Raw genomic sequence first — 14340 nt, forward strand, 5'->3', positions numbered from 1 at the left:
CTGTGTTTTCTCTCGATGATGTCCTCCCCTGCTGTGCTCTTCCCCCAGAACCGGGATTGAATCTCTGATGATCACCCCAGTTTAATCACTCCACTTGCAGGGCCAGAACCATAGGGTCTTCATGAGAGGACCAAGCTCTTCTTCCAGTGGGTGGCCAGGCTCCAAGGGTGTCTCAGCCGTGCCTTCTGGCCCTTTCTGGAGCCCAGTTGTACCTAACAGGCTAACCCAGCTCACCCTGAGTCTAAAGAGCATGCATTGTCTGTGGCCTAAACATGTTAATGATTAAATACACAGGATTGGATTTCGTTTGGTGACTGGGCTGCCTGTTGACATATTTGAACCAGTTAGCATTAGAGAGCTAGAGGTCGGGCTCTTTGGAGAAGGGAGTGTTTGAGAGACGGCCCTTTTCAGCCCCATTTTGCTGCAGGTGGAAGGGACTCCGTGTTCAGGCAGGAGCTATGGTGGGGAAGACCCAGCCTGGAGTCAGGCAGGCCTGGTTCCAGCCCTGCTCCCCACACTCAGGATCTATGATCTTAGTCAAATTACTAGTCTCCAGGCCTTAGTTTTCTCATCTGTAAAATGGGGATGATCATACCCACTTTCTAGAATTGTTCTATGAAATGACAAAACCTATGTAAGGCGTACCTGGGGCACAGTAAGTGGTCGTTAATCACCACTATTACCAAAGGAGCAAGTCGCTGTAAGTAATCCAGTAACTTCTGGAAGTCTCCTGAATTATTGCTGGGGGGCTGAGGGGCTCAATACATTTTTGTAGCTGTTTTTGGGCATCTCTCCGTATCAAAGCTGCTGCAGACTGAGCCTCCTGTGTTTACCCTTCCTCTGTAGCAGACAGCGTCTGCAAACTGGTATTTCTCAGGGCTTCCTGTGCCTTTAAGATCAGAGGAGTTCTAGAGTGTGTGTTTTGACACACTTAAGATTAAATTAGTCCTGTGCTCAGATTTATAAGGAGGTGTTTCTTGGGAAGAAAGCCTAACAAATGAAGGCCATTCTCAGTGGTGATCTGCTCTGTAGGACAGCTACGATACCTCCTGGGGTAAAATCTTCATTGCAAAGGGGGTGCAAAGCCAAAAAAATTGTATGGAAAGTGTTTATGTTTGTCCTGGGAGAATGGCAACACATCACACACCATTAACAGGCCCTGCCTGCTACCAGTCCTTTGCACCAACCCAGCAATGTAATTTATTTCACTGAGGGAATTGTGGTTTTATGTGCCATGTACTGGTGTCGTTGAGACCTTGTTTTAAGAGGAAAATAGCAATTAATGTTAGATCTAGGAAACAGCTTTACAAATTTGTGGTGGAAGAGACCCAATAAAAATGATCATTCGGAGGTCCCCAAAGGTGAACTCCAGGAGAGTTTATAAATGGTGTTTTCTGTCTGGTGAGTGGTCAGCTTTTGGTTTGTAAGGATAAACCAACGTGTGACCACCACCACCAGCAGGGCACGTGAGAATGCTCCTGCAGGGAAGGATGTAACTCCATGGACATGTGGGCAGGCATCTGGGCTGTCTTGGGGGCAGGTGGCCGAGGACAGGGTGTCTGGTCAGAGTAGGCCACTGTGTGTCATTGCTGCGATTGTTCTCCTGCTGGGAGATGACAGATGGAAAAGCCTGCAGTGAGAGTCCCTGTCCCTCTGTAACCTGGCTTTGCTTGCATCCGTGCATAAGCATTTCAGCTCATTATTTTGAGAAACAAAAGACCAGAGCACATGGCTAGGAGCCACTGAGGACTGAATCCTCTATCTGTTTTGTGTGTTTTGTTTGTGTTTAGTATTACTGATGTGACTGGGCCATCTAAATTAAAAGTGACTCTTAAAATTAAGGTAAAGGATGGTTTCGTGATGAGAATGATGATTTTTTTCAGACTTGTAGGAGAACTCCTCTTTTAAAGTGAGATATTCCAGTGGAGCCGTAGCGTTATGTGCATTTAAATATAGAGATTCAACTTTACATGTGTTGTTCAAAAATAGGGAGATGAACATAGTGTCTGCTCAGTTACAGCAGCATTTCTCAGCCTTGGTGTTACTGACATTTTGTGCCGAGTAATTCTTTGTTGGGGCCTGTCCTGTGCGTCATAGGCTGTTTAGCCGAATCCTTGGTCTCTACTGATGAGATGCCAGTAGAACTCCCCTCCCCCAGGTGTGACCATCCAGAATGGCTCCAGACCTTGCCACATGTACTCTGGCGACTGAGGGAAGGGTGATGGGAAGGGCAAAATCATCTTGGCCTTGAACCACTACCTTAGAGAGTGAGATTGTTACCAATTGGGGGTTACCAGCTGGGACCTCATTTCTTCTCCTCGAAGCAAAAAAGATTTTAAGGTCAATGAAAAATGAAAGTAAAGCAAAGTGAGGTTTATTAAAGATACACTCCGAATGAGGAGTGGGCCAGTTGAGAGAGGCAATGGCTGGGACGCGTTAGCTCACTGGGAGGTCAGAGAAAAGGGGCCTTGGAGACAGGTTCATGGAGTTAGCCAGGGACGAGCTGCTGCCGCCCAGTGCTCCCCTGGTTGTAAGTCTCATGGGGTCCCTTAGAGGTTGGGGGATACGTGCCTGTGGGGGATGGCATGGGTGTGCTCCTTGGAGGGAGAGCAAACCTTCGGTCCTTTGCCTGAGTGTATTTCTCTCTCTCTTGCAGGTGGACATGTTAGGGGAGGTCTTGGGAGGATCTTAATAGAATATTCGTCAGCTTTCCAGGTGTGTTCTTTCAGGGTCTTGTTCTCCACTGATTGGTCAGTGTCAGGACAGGGGGTCATTAGTCCATGTAGCTGGTCCTGAGGCAGCTACAGTGTCGCTTGTCTGGTTTTGCTGCTTTTCTGGGCCTGGAGCTGAAATACAACTGAGACCTAAATGTTATCTTTAGGGAGGAATAGGTCAGGGGGTCTAAACCACCTGACCAGCGATATGAAAGATCAAGGGTCCAAACCGCATGACCAGTGATATGCTAGGGGAGGATAGGTTCCCCTGGGGGTGAGGTTCTTGTGTTCCTAGTTTTACCCCCGCTAGGCATCCGGGGCTTTCTGCCCTGGTGAGTTTCTATACCTGGCCCATCGTCCTGTCCTCGCTCTGCTCATGTCTAACAAGATGAGGCACTTTTCAGTCTCTGTTCCCTCAGGTGACATTGGTTCCAGGTCCTCTCATACATCATCTTGCCTTACTGAGTATGATTGAGTGAATAAAAGAAAATAAACACTCGGAGGCACAGAGAGTGTAAATTGCAAAGGATAGCTCAGAGACAACGGGCTTTAGGGTTTTATTCCTGGGAGTAGGAGGGGGAGCGGCGGGGGGCGGGGGGGGGGGAGTGGGGGGAGGCTGCCTCTGTGAAATCTCTCCAAGAGGTTTCTTTCTAAAGGCCAGAGCTATAAAAGTGACTGGTCCTTGTACACAAATCCTTGCCTCGTCAGTTCAGAACTTCTTGGGAATGGTGGGGCGCATGACCAATTTCTAAGCTCCAAGTCTGTTTGCTGAGCCTGGCTGATACCATGGGGCTGTTTCCTCACTGTTCTGACCAGTGTTCTGAAGAGCAGTCACTCGGGTTCCTTTCTCTCAGGCTTGGTGTCTTGAAACAGGCAATTCTGAATGTCTATGTTCCCGGCTCCGTGCGAAGTATATTTATCAGAGTGTCTGTGTTATTTTTCATCCAGTATGGCTGGGGAGGTTCTGGATTTTAAAACAAGGTTCCTCCCCTGAAATCTGGGTGGGCCTGTGCCCACTCTGACCGGTGGAGAATGAGAAAAAGTGTCAGCATGTGACTTCCAAGGCAAGGCCTTACGAGACCATGCAGTTTCCACCTAGCTCCTGGGAGCTCTGCCCTTCACGCCCAGGGCCACCATGTACGATGTCCACCCTGCGGCCATCAGCCCAACCCAGCCTCCAGCCTCCCCACTGGCATGTGAGTGAACCATCTCGGGTCCTCCAGACCAGCCCCCCCCCCCCCCCCCCCGCCACTGACGCCCCCTAGTGAACTCTGCCACTGCCAGTGGGGACAGAGCCTCGCCCGCTGCTTCTTGCCCAAATTCCTGACCCACAAAATGGGAGGCCCTATAGAAAGGTGTTGGTTTAAGTGACCCCTGAAAAATAAACCAACCACTTTGTCTAGCGCTCCACCTCAGGAATCTGTCCCAGAAGCTTCTCGAGAGATGGTTTGTTGGTCTTCCTAAAGAACTCATGAAGGGTAGTCATGACCTTGCACATGTTGTGCCTCACCCGCTGACTTTAATGCCTCTCCCACGTCGTCTATTAAACTATGAGCAAATATTTTAATTTTAATAAACAGTGCTTAGTAACAACTATTAAACACATAAAAGTGAAGTCACTCTGGTTGCCTGTGGGGATAAGGGTCAGAGTCCTTGCCTTCCTGTGGTACCTTCTCCCAGATTATTGCTCTCATGTCCCCGGGCAGTGCTTTGGACCCTCCCTGAAGTCAACAGTTTGACAGAGATTTGTGGTTATTCTTCAAAGATTACGTCAGCTTGTCCTAAACACAGTGCTGGGGTTGTGGGCACTCTAAAAAAGTGCGTCTCCTGGAAGTGAACGGCATTAAAGTGTAGGTTGTAATCCCTGAAACTTCGGGTGTAGGGATGCTTATGAACACAGAATGACTGATCCTTAAGCTGAGCTGATTAGGGAGGAAAAATATACAATTCTTTGAAGGTATCTCTTTTAAACATGAGAGCCAAGAGCAACTTTGTAAATGTGAAATCACTGGCCCTTTTAAGAAAGCCTGGAAGTAATATAGTATGCATCATCAAAAGAGAGTCGTGACATTTCGGACTTTGAGGTCTGCATGAAGACGCCAGGGTTTGCTTCAGGAAAGTCAGAACTAACCGCCCCCAGGCAGGGTCATTTCTCCTAAATTAGGGCAGGTGAGCTGGGGAAGCCAACTTTTTGCAGATGGGTGCAGACATACAAACAAGTCCCGGTTGCCAGGAGTATGGGCCCGCAGGGTATCACTGTGAATGCTGATGTCAGGGAGAATAGTCGGACTAATATCAGGAACTATCAGCTGTAATGTTGCAAGGAGAGGCTGTGAGGAACAGCCAGTGAAAATGAGGCTTCTTAGGGTTAGCGGTGAGGGTCACCCGCATGTGTCCCTTTTAGCACGCTGTCCTTTCTCCCTGGGGCAGGCCCGGACACAGGCCAGGGATGAAGGAGGCTGAGCAGCTGTTGGCGTGGCTCTGAAATTGGGGTGTGGCTGCCCTGGGAATCTTGCCCAAGTCCTTTTCTTGGCTTTGTGATTTTTGTGTAAAGTGTGCTCAGTAGCGATTCAGTCAGGGTGGTTACAGAGTTCATCTAGGACGAGTGGTTTGGATTTGCCAAGGGGATGGGAGAAAGAGGAAGGGAAGACTAGATAGCGGAGGAGCGGGAGTGGGGAGTAGGTAGTGGGTGGTGAGGAGACAGTGTGACTGTTTTGTAAGGTTTCCTGGTCTTGAGAGCATGAGCACCATTGGGCACTTCAAATCCCACGTCCTGGCAGCAGCTTTGCAAAGTCATCGAGGGGAGTAGCCTTTGGATGGTCTTTCCAGACTGGCACCCCTTCGGATGGTGGGGAAGAAGGGGTGGACTGAGGGAGGAGTGTGGGTGTTGTATCTCTTACATGTCCATCAGCTTGACCTTGGTGGTTTATATTTTTAGAACCAAATGAGCGATCCCCTTGTGTCAGAATATAGGTTCTTATTCATTGTAGCACCAGGTATTGAATCCGAATTTGATTTTTTAAATTTTTTAATTTGGGGACAATCTGTTCTTTTAGATTAGGCTGGATAGAGGGAAGGGCTTCTCACCACACTCCCATCAAGAGAACTGATGTGCATTGAAGATTGTCTGGCAGGTCCTAAATTAATTTGAAATCTGGGGTTTAGAGTTTATGAAAGAACAGATTAAGAATGCCTACCATATATGGATTTGTTTTTAGAAAACAGTTTTCTATTAGCTGCTGGAGTTTTATTACCAGTCTTTACCAGTTTAGCAATGCAGAAAAAGGTAGGAATTCTGGGATGTGTCTTCCCTTTGTCTCTCCTTTCTTTTCTTTTCTTTCTTTTTTTTAATTTCATCTGCCTTTGCTTTTTAACAGCTACTTCTTGTTTAAATGTTCTTGATGTCCTTTTCTGTTTACTCAACTGGAGCTGGGCTGCCCCTCCCCTCTGCCCCTCCCTCCTCCCCCACTTAGAGGGAGAAGGGGGTTGGATCTGGGAGGGAGATTAGTCTGCCCAAAGGCTTTTAGGGAATAGGGACCAGGAATCCTCAATGCCTGCGTAGGCATCACTCCTGAAATGTACTACTACCCGCATTGGAGATACAAGTCAGAGGCTCTTATGCAATTTATGGTGGAGAAAGAGTCTTGAACCTTGATTTATAAACGAACTTGCTAAGATAAAACCAGCTCTACAGTCAGCTGGTAGTTAAAAGGCCAGGCTGCCTGCTTTTGAAACCAGCTCTTAACATTTACTGGCTGGGTGAACTTTGGGAAGCTACTTGAAGTCTCTTTGCTTCAGTCCCTCATCTATAAATTGGGGTTAATAATACCTCATAGGTTTTTGTGATGATCAAGTGGATTAGAGCAATACTTGGCATGTTTTGAGTATTCAATAGCTACTTCTTATAAAATATCTAAAGGGATCTTAAGGCCTTCTCCCTGTTTCTAAACCTTTTAGACTTATTTTTTTCTTTTCCTAAACAGGAGTTATATGGATGCTTGTATTTTTATATTTACAGAGCCAATATGGGTTTTACTACAATTTTAAGTTCAAATATAATGAAAAGATTTTAGAGTTTTTCTTAGAGACTTACAATGAAATGGATCGAATCTTGCAATAGGAACTATGTTTGGGTGCCCAATCGTGTGAGAAACAATTGTAATCGTCTGATTTAGGACTGCTTTTCTAATTCTAGAGGGGGAGCTAGAAAGTAGAGTATTTCTCCTTAAAATGAGTGGGTTTTACCCAGAGGCTCAGACACTCTGGTAAGAGTTTGGTAAGAACAAGCTTTCTGACTTTGCCCACCCTCCTGAGACCCACTGGAGGTGAAAGGAGAGTCGCTGGCGAGTAGAAGGTAGGTAGAGTTGGTCTTGCAGCATTTTTCTATTACACCCTTTTTCCTAGGGGCCAGCTAGATGTGGTCCTGATTCTTTGGCAAGGGCCCAGGCAAGCCAGGCCAGTCTGCCCAGGGGCATTGAGGGAGGCCAGACCTGATTCAGGGCCAGGACTGCCCAGGCATATTTTCCCCACAAATGCTTTTAAACTCAGAACCTAAAACGGAGCCACCCCATCCATCCTCAGGTATGCATGTGGTGGAGCTCAGAGGAGAGAGGCTGGGGTGAGTGTGTCTGTCCTCGAGCAATTAGTGGACCATCCCACATGCATTATGAAGGATGGCCCTTTGCTCAGCCTTAATTCATTAGGAAATCACTATCTCCCCAGCCCCTTTGGTGCCAGCTTTAAGGGCACTTTAAATGTAGGACCAAATGCTGCTCGAAAGTGGAGTCCAGTGCCTTCGATTCGGGCCCTGGCACCAGGCCTCGGAGCCATTGTGACTTACAGGGGCTGGTTTCATAGAAGTAATTCTGGGTATTGGGGCAGGGAATGGCAGCCTTTGTGTGGAGGAAATGTGCCGTGGGTAAGCATTTGACCGCTTATTAGTTTACTCTTTCAGCCAAATTATTTTTGTTGCTGTTAAAAATTAATTTTAATAATTGCTTTTGGACCAAGCTGTGAATAGCTGAGCCAAGTTTTCATGCCCAATGAACTTTTATAGCAGACTCTCCTCTCTTTATGGGTTATTATGAGGATGCTTTTGTAAAGACTCTAACTGTTTGACAGAAGGCACTAGATAAATAGTACTCATATTTTCAGAGTTTTGGAGGGATGATTAGACAGTGCATTCCGTTTCTAAAAGATGCAAATCATACTCCACTATTAACTATTTGCTTTACTGGCTACTTTCCTATTGTGGATTTCTAAAAAGAAAGCTGTGCAAAAGACTAGGGTGGCTTTTATATTTCCATAACATTATTCAACTAGTTAAAAAAGACTCTCTTTAATCTGAGAGGAGATGTTTTTATAGTATCAGAGTTTGAATAGTAATTAGAGAGTGGGAAATGCTTCATTGTCAATGGGCAGCTAACTTTGCATTAATTTATAACCAAATGTCTAGTGAAAGCACTGTTCTTTACTATAAAAGAACATAGTTTTTCTTATTATTCTGTTTTGCCTTTTGGAGGAAACCCCCCCACACACAAAAAAAAATTGTTATTTTTCTTGTTTGTGAGAGAAATTCACTCTCTAGAAAGGAGCATCTTACAATGTCCATGGTCTTTTAAAGAGTAAAGCACCTACCGTGTGTGTGTGTGTGTGTGTGTGTGTGTGTGTGTGTGTGTTTTCTCAGAGCTTGTCTGAACCACATGTGCATTCTGAGTTTTAACAGTAGATTTTTAGTACAACTTTAAGTTTGAGCTTCCACACCATCCATATACAGCAGCTATCAGGATTCTTAAAAATATAAATTAGGCTGCAAATTAGACTACATCTACTCCCTGCTTAAAATCTCCTAATCCTGGCCTGTTGCACATAAGGTAAAATCTAAATTTCTTGTCTAGACACACCAGGACCGGTGTGATGTGGTCCCGTTGCCTCGGCAGCCCCAGCTCATTCTGCCCCAGCCCTGAGACCTTTCTGATCCTCGGCCACCAAGCTCCTGCCCCACTCAGGGCCTTCACCTGGGGCTGTTTCCCCTGAAATGCTCTTGACTGCAGTCTCTGGTGTGGTTCCTGGGGCTGGGGCTCAGCTCAGCACCTCCTCCTCAGGCTCTGGTGTATCAGTTATTGAGAACAGAGACCAGAAGCCTCATGGGCCAAGGTCAGGTGGTGATTCTGTCATGGTGTAGAAGCTAACAAGGGACGGAGTTCAAAGGCCAGGCCGAGTTCCACTTTGAAAGACTTTGTTAGTGCCTCAGCCCACGTTGACCTTGCCCTGCTCTTCACTGTCCTTGGAGCCAGACCACACAGTGTACAGTTACCGGTGCTGTGGCCCAATCGACTGCCCGCTCTGGGGCAGGAACTGGTATCCCTTGCTTGATGAACGCTGCATGTTTCGTTTGGTTTTAAGAACTACTGGTACCTTGGAAGAATTTATACATCCTCCCATTTATTTGATGGCTTGTAGCAATTCATAAACTTTTTTTTTGCAATAATTAAGCAATAAAACCTTAACTGAATCTGAGCTGCACTGAAGATAATTATTGCTCATATTTTTTATGGTCATCATGCATATGTACACACAACCTTAGGTACATGAGATCATATTATAAAGCATTGTTTTATTTTATTTCTATAGATTGTGGTAGTCTTTCCATGTCAATAAATTGTATGAATGTGTATGATTTATTTAACTGATCTTTTATAGGTGAAATATTTCCCTGTTATGAATAATGCTCCATTAAACATCCTTGTACTATACCTGTCTAATTATCTCATACGGTAAATGGATTAAAACTACTGAGTCAGGGTATAACTATTTTGGATTTTCATACAGGTTGACTACCTGCAGAAAGGTTGAATCATTTTTTATTACCCCATAATGAAAGAAGGCCTTGTGTTGATTTTAAATAACATTTCCCAAATGTTTTAGCTACTTTTTTTTTCCTCTTGGCAAATAGACTTTGGATAAGTAATTAAGGACAGGTTTAATGATTAATTTTGTAGCTTCTGTGGTTGAAAAACAACAATGTATATCCAATATGAATGTTCCCTTACATTATTCTAGTATGGTTATGTCTTTTTTTTTTTTTTTACTTAAAAAAAATAATCATCACATCAGAGGTTATGCAATTAAAATAGTGGCCCCTTTCAGTCTTTATTTTGGACAATCAATCTGTCGTGTTCCACGTTTTCATATTACTCCTAAAACTTTGCTAAAGAGAACTTTTTGACAGTAAAAGTAGCAAATACTATTTTGTAATTTGATAGGGATTTTAAAAATTAACTCTTGAGTTCTTATTTGGAGGTGCAATCTTCAGGGGAGTAGCCTAGCATTTCTACTACAAAGCACCTGCTTTCATGACCGTCTCTGGTTTCTTCCAGAATGTTTTCTCCCTTTGCTTCAGTCTGGGAGCATTTTCCCAGATCCCTGTGATTAATGACCTGTTGTTCCACCTCTTTGAACTTTATCTCCTTGATCTCATTTGTTCATCCCCTGGTGTCACCTGAAACTTTTTACCAGTTCATTGGTTAATTGCTTATCTTTCTTTTACACTTTCTTGAGTTCATCTAATAATAAGGATATCAGGTATCTTCTTTAAAAACCTTTTTTTAGTGTGTGTTTTTTACTGTCCAGAGTGAGTCAACATTTCAAGTTCATTATGTGCACCCCATGGGCATTGCATAGATCTACGAAATGTGGACTTTTCCTGGTGTGATTATTGCAATAACAAGGTGTAGGCACCTTTAGCTTAGGAGAAAAACACACCACCAATTTAGGATTTTTTTTTTTGAAACTTATCTGGAATTTGAAGGATAACTTTTAAGGTAGTTTTGGAGAGTTTTTCAATGTCTTTTCTCCCCATCAGATCAAGCCTTCTAGAGTAGATGACTTTTTTCCTGTTGAATTTTGATTTAAAGGCCTGGGCTCACTGACTGGAGGGAAGGGACAGCTATGACGAGGCTGGTCTAGAGTAAAATGGGCATGAGAAGTGGGAACCGAGAGGAGGGGAGTAATGAGGATGCATAGAAGAGACGTTTTGGAGGAGGTTGGAATAAACGCTGCACATTTTATTTGTGATTAGACCATAGTTTATTTTTAATTTTTTAAATATATATTTTATTGATTTATTACAGTGAGGAAGAGAGAGGGATGGAGAGTTAGAAACATTGATGAGAGAGAAACAGCGACCAGCTGCCTCTTGCACACCCCCTACTGGGGATGTGCCTGCAACCAAGGTACATGCCCCTGACCAGAATTGAACCTGGGACCTTTCCGTCCACAGGCCGACGCTCTATCCACTGAGCCAAACCGGTTTCGGCCATAGTTTATTTTTAAATGCCCTTTGTTCACAACAGAATGGCAAAATATAAACCTATGGGAGAAGATACACCACGGCTTTGGGTGTGGATTGGTGAACAGAGACAGGACTGTGATAGACTCAGGGCGCTGCTGTCTTGTCAGTATTCAGGTCACAGGGGGATCAGAATGCGGGCACGTCCGAGGGGCACATTGCATACAGTGCCTCAGGGTTACAGGCTGGAGCTGGCTGCTGTGTGACCATTTACGTTGTTCCCAGTGAACAGCTGGAGCCCCCCAGAGTCTAAGTAGGCTCATGGTGAGTCGTATGGAAATGACTCTTTCAGGACACTAAGGTACCATTTAATGAACTGTTCCTTCAGTGCCATTTAATAACTCACAATCTTATTGCAGTAAGTGGTGGTTAATTACTGATTCTTTGAGCCACCGGGGAACCATTTCGTAATTACTACTTCATTGCTATTTAATAAATTTCTGTCTTGTACATTAAAGAGCCCTGAGCAGTAATTCACGACCTAGTCCCCGGTGGTATAAAAAGTTAATGCCGCTTCTCGAGACGCTCATCTGAAACCAGATGGCCACTTAGGCTCAGGGAAAGGAGAGAGGCGTCAGAGCTTCCGAGTCAGTGTCCCCAGGCCTTTGGGTTTCATGGGCCAATTTTCTTAAATGTTTGAGGAGATACAGAAGGTTGTTACATTTTTAATTTTGTCTATTTCTGTTTTCTTAAAGAGGCCTGTCTCGAGGACACTACCTAGAAAGTGGGCTCTTGGTAAATACCAAGTGAGTTGAATCAAGTTACACATTTTAGGACAGAATTGTTGCTGGTGACACCTGTTTAATCTTATTGCTTCATCAGAGCCCATATTGGACATGTTAATTTTGCTAAGTGTGTTCGTGAAGGTGGCCGAGTAAAGAAATTTCACTTTACATGGGGCCTGTGAGGGTTAAATAGCAACTCTGAAAGCTTTGGAAGGAACTCAAACTAGATTGTAAGCAAAAGGTAAGCAGTATTGTCTGCTGACAATTCTACACAGAAATGATTAATCCTTGGATTATATGACATTGTGAGGAATTCTAACATGTAGAGCTAATTAATCGAAAGATAACCAATCTACAGGTTGTCGTGTCTTGATTCCTAAGTTAAGTTTATGAAAGATCAAAGGAGAAAGTATGTCAGTAAGAATGATTTAGTTAAAAGTGATCCTTTAAAGCAGAAGCGTAAAGACACTGCCTTTCTGTGAACTTGCCTGTCGCAGAAGACAGGTATATAAGGTGGCCTGTCCGAATTCTATTTAGTTCAAGTGGTATTGTGATCTTGGTGGTAGTCATGCTGACGTACAAGGTCCTGAAACACCTGGTGAGATTCTGAAGGATGGTGGCAGCAATGAGTGACAGCCCATGGTGCAGAGGAGGGGCCATGAAGCCGGCTCCTGGAATGGCTGATGCTCCCATCAATGCCAGCTCTTTCCCCTCATGTCGCCCTGTCCAGAGGCTGGCGCTGCCTCAGGGCGTGGCTTGCTCCTGATCCCCGCCAGCTTTATTTATTTTATTTTTTAAATATATTTTATTGATTTTTTACAGAGAGGAAGGGGGAGGGATAGAGAGTTAGAAACATCAATGAGAGAGAAACATCGATGAGCTGCCTCCTGCACACTCCCCACTGGGGATGTGCCCACAACCAAGGTACATGCCCCCGACCGGAATCGAACCTGGGACCCTTCAGTCCACAGGCCGACGCTCTAACCACTGAGCCACACCGGTTAGGGCCCCCGCCAGCTTTAAAAGTTGCATCGATTGCCTGGCTGTCCTGTAGAATAACTGATTTTGTCAGCTAATGACCAGTTAATGGAAAGACTTTCATCGAACGTCTCCTCCTAATAATGTGCAGAACATAATTTAAGCCCCAGGCGAGCCATGGCTTCTGCCACCTGCCTTCAGAAGCCTAGCGACACGGGCGAAGTCTGCAGCGGGGCTGGGGCACCTCTCCTACCGGAAGGAATGGAAACCTCCTGCCACATTTTCTGGCAAAACACATTTTTAAAAACGAGTTTTTGGTCACATTGTTTTGTCAAAGCTCATTCCGCAATTACTAAACTATGAAATTGTGTAAATACATTGCTTAGGCATAAGGTTAAGTACGTTCTGGTAGAAAACTCAGCATGTCTTTAATCCTAGCGGTTTAGGAGTATGGTTTAAGTAGAAGGGATTTAGAGAATTCATAAATGCAGGGACTAGAATAAACAAAAAGGATTAAAGGAATGTTTCCTGAGCAGCACTGAGGTAGAAACTCAGACCTCAGTCCTCTCCCTGGGATACTATTGACTTTATTTTAAAGCCAGCCGTCAAGAAGCTACAGAGCAGACAGGTATTTAAGGACACAAATCCAGAAATTAATTTCAATGATCAGGGCGTGCCTCTGATGTTAGCTTGAATACACACGCGTCTTTGATCACATAGCAATCTTATTATTGGTCTCTTTTTGACTTGTTGCAGTTTGTATTTTTCTTTTCAGCAGCTTTATAACCACCATAGCAACAAATTATCGCAGATTGAATTGTCATGCATATCTTCTTATTTTGGTTCTGAACTTGTATCTGTGTGGGACGTTTTGTGGTTTTCAGTGGTGGGTTAATACTATTGCATTCGAAATATTTAACACTGTTAGGATTTTTCATTCCATATAGCTGCATTACCCACATGCTGCTCATTTTGCATAGCTCATTTAGTATTTCATCATTTTGTATATGATAGTGTGTTGTGCAGCTAACCCCATATTAGGACATTTGAATTTTCTCCAGTTTGAGGCTGGCATGAATAAGCCTGCTGCAAACATCTCTAAGCAGACTGCTTTTCCTCCGTCAGGGTCCCTTCTTGGGGAGATATTTCCCTGAAGAGAAATGCTGGTGAAGAGTATAAACCCTTGTAACTAACACCTGTCCCGTATTGCTGCTTCCCTTGCTGCTGGGGCCTCCTGAGGGGCTGTAATGAGGAAGAGAGAAATGACTGGAAGGAAAAGGGATTGCCTCTGAGGTTTGAAACCTTTTGCTGGTAAGAGGACAGTAGTTTTCAGATCTCTAACTGGAGACTTTGCTTGCTGTCAGCTAATCAATAAGTTAGTTCAGTGTGGTGGTTAAGAGCACAGGCTATGGTGTGGGCCGGGCATGGGTTCCAACCTGTTACTTCACTCCTCTGAGCCTGTTTCTAGCTTCATGAAGTGCACCTGCCTCATGGTGGGTGGTGAGGTGTAAGTGAAATAACGTGCTGTAAAGTGACTAATTGGCACAGGCCTGCCTCGTATTCAGTGCTCAGT

General features: G+C 44.5%; 1 protein-coding gene across 7 annotated transcripts in view; it reads left to right on the forward strand.

Moving 5' to 3' along the window:
* The window catches only part of LHFPL2 (LHFPL tetraspan subfamily member 2), a 232139-nt gene that overhangs the window by 107353 nt on the left and 110446 nt on the right, over positions 1-14340 (forward strand). The window lies entirely within an intron of this gene.

Source organism: Cnephaeus nilssonii (assembly GCF_951640355.1).
Source record: "Cnephaeus nilssonii genome assembly, chromosome: 2".
In the NCBI taxonomy this organism is placed as follows: domain Eukaryota; kingdom Metazoa; phylum Chordata; class Mammalia; order Chiroptera; family Vespertilionidae; genus Cnephaeus; species Cnephaeus nilssonii.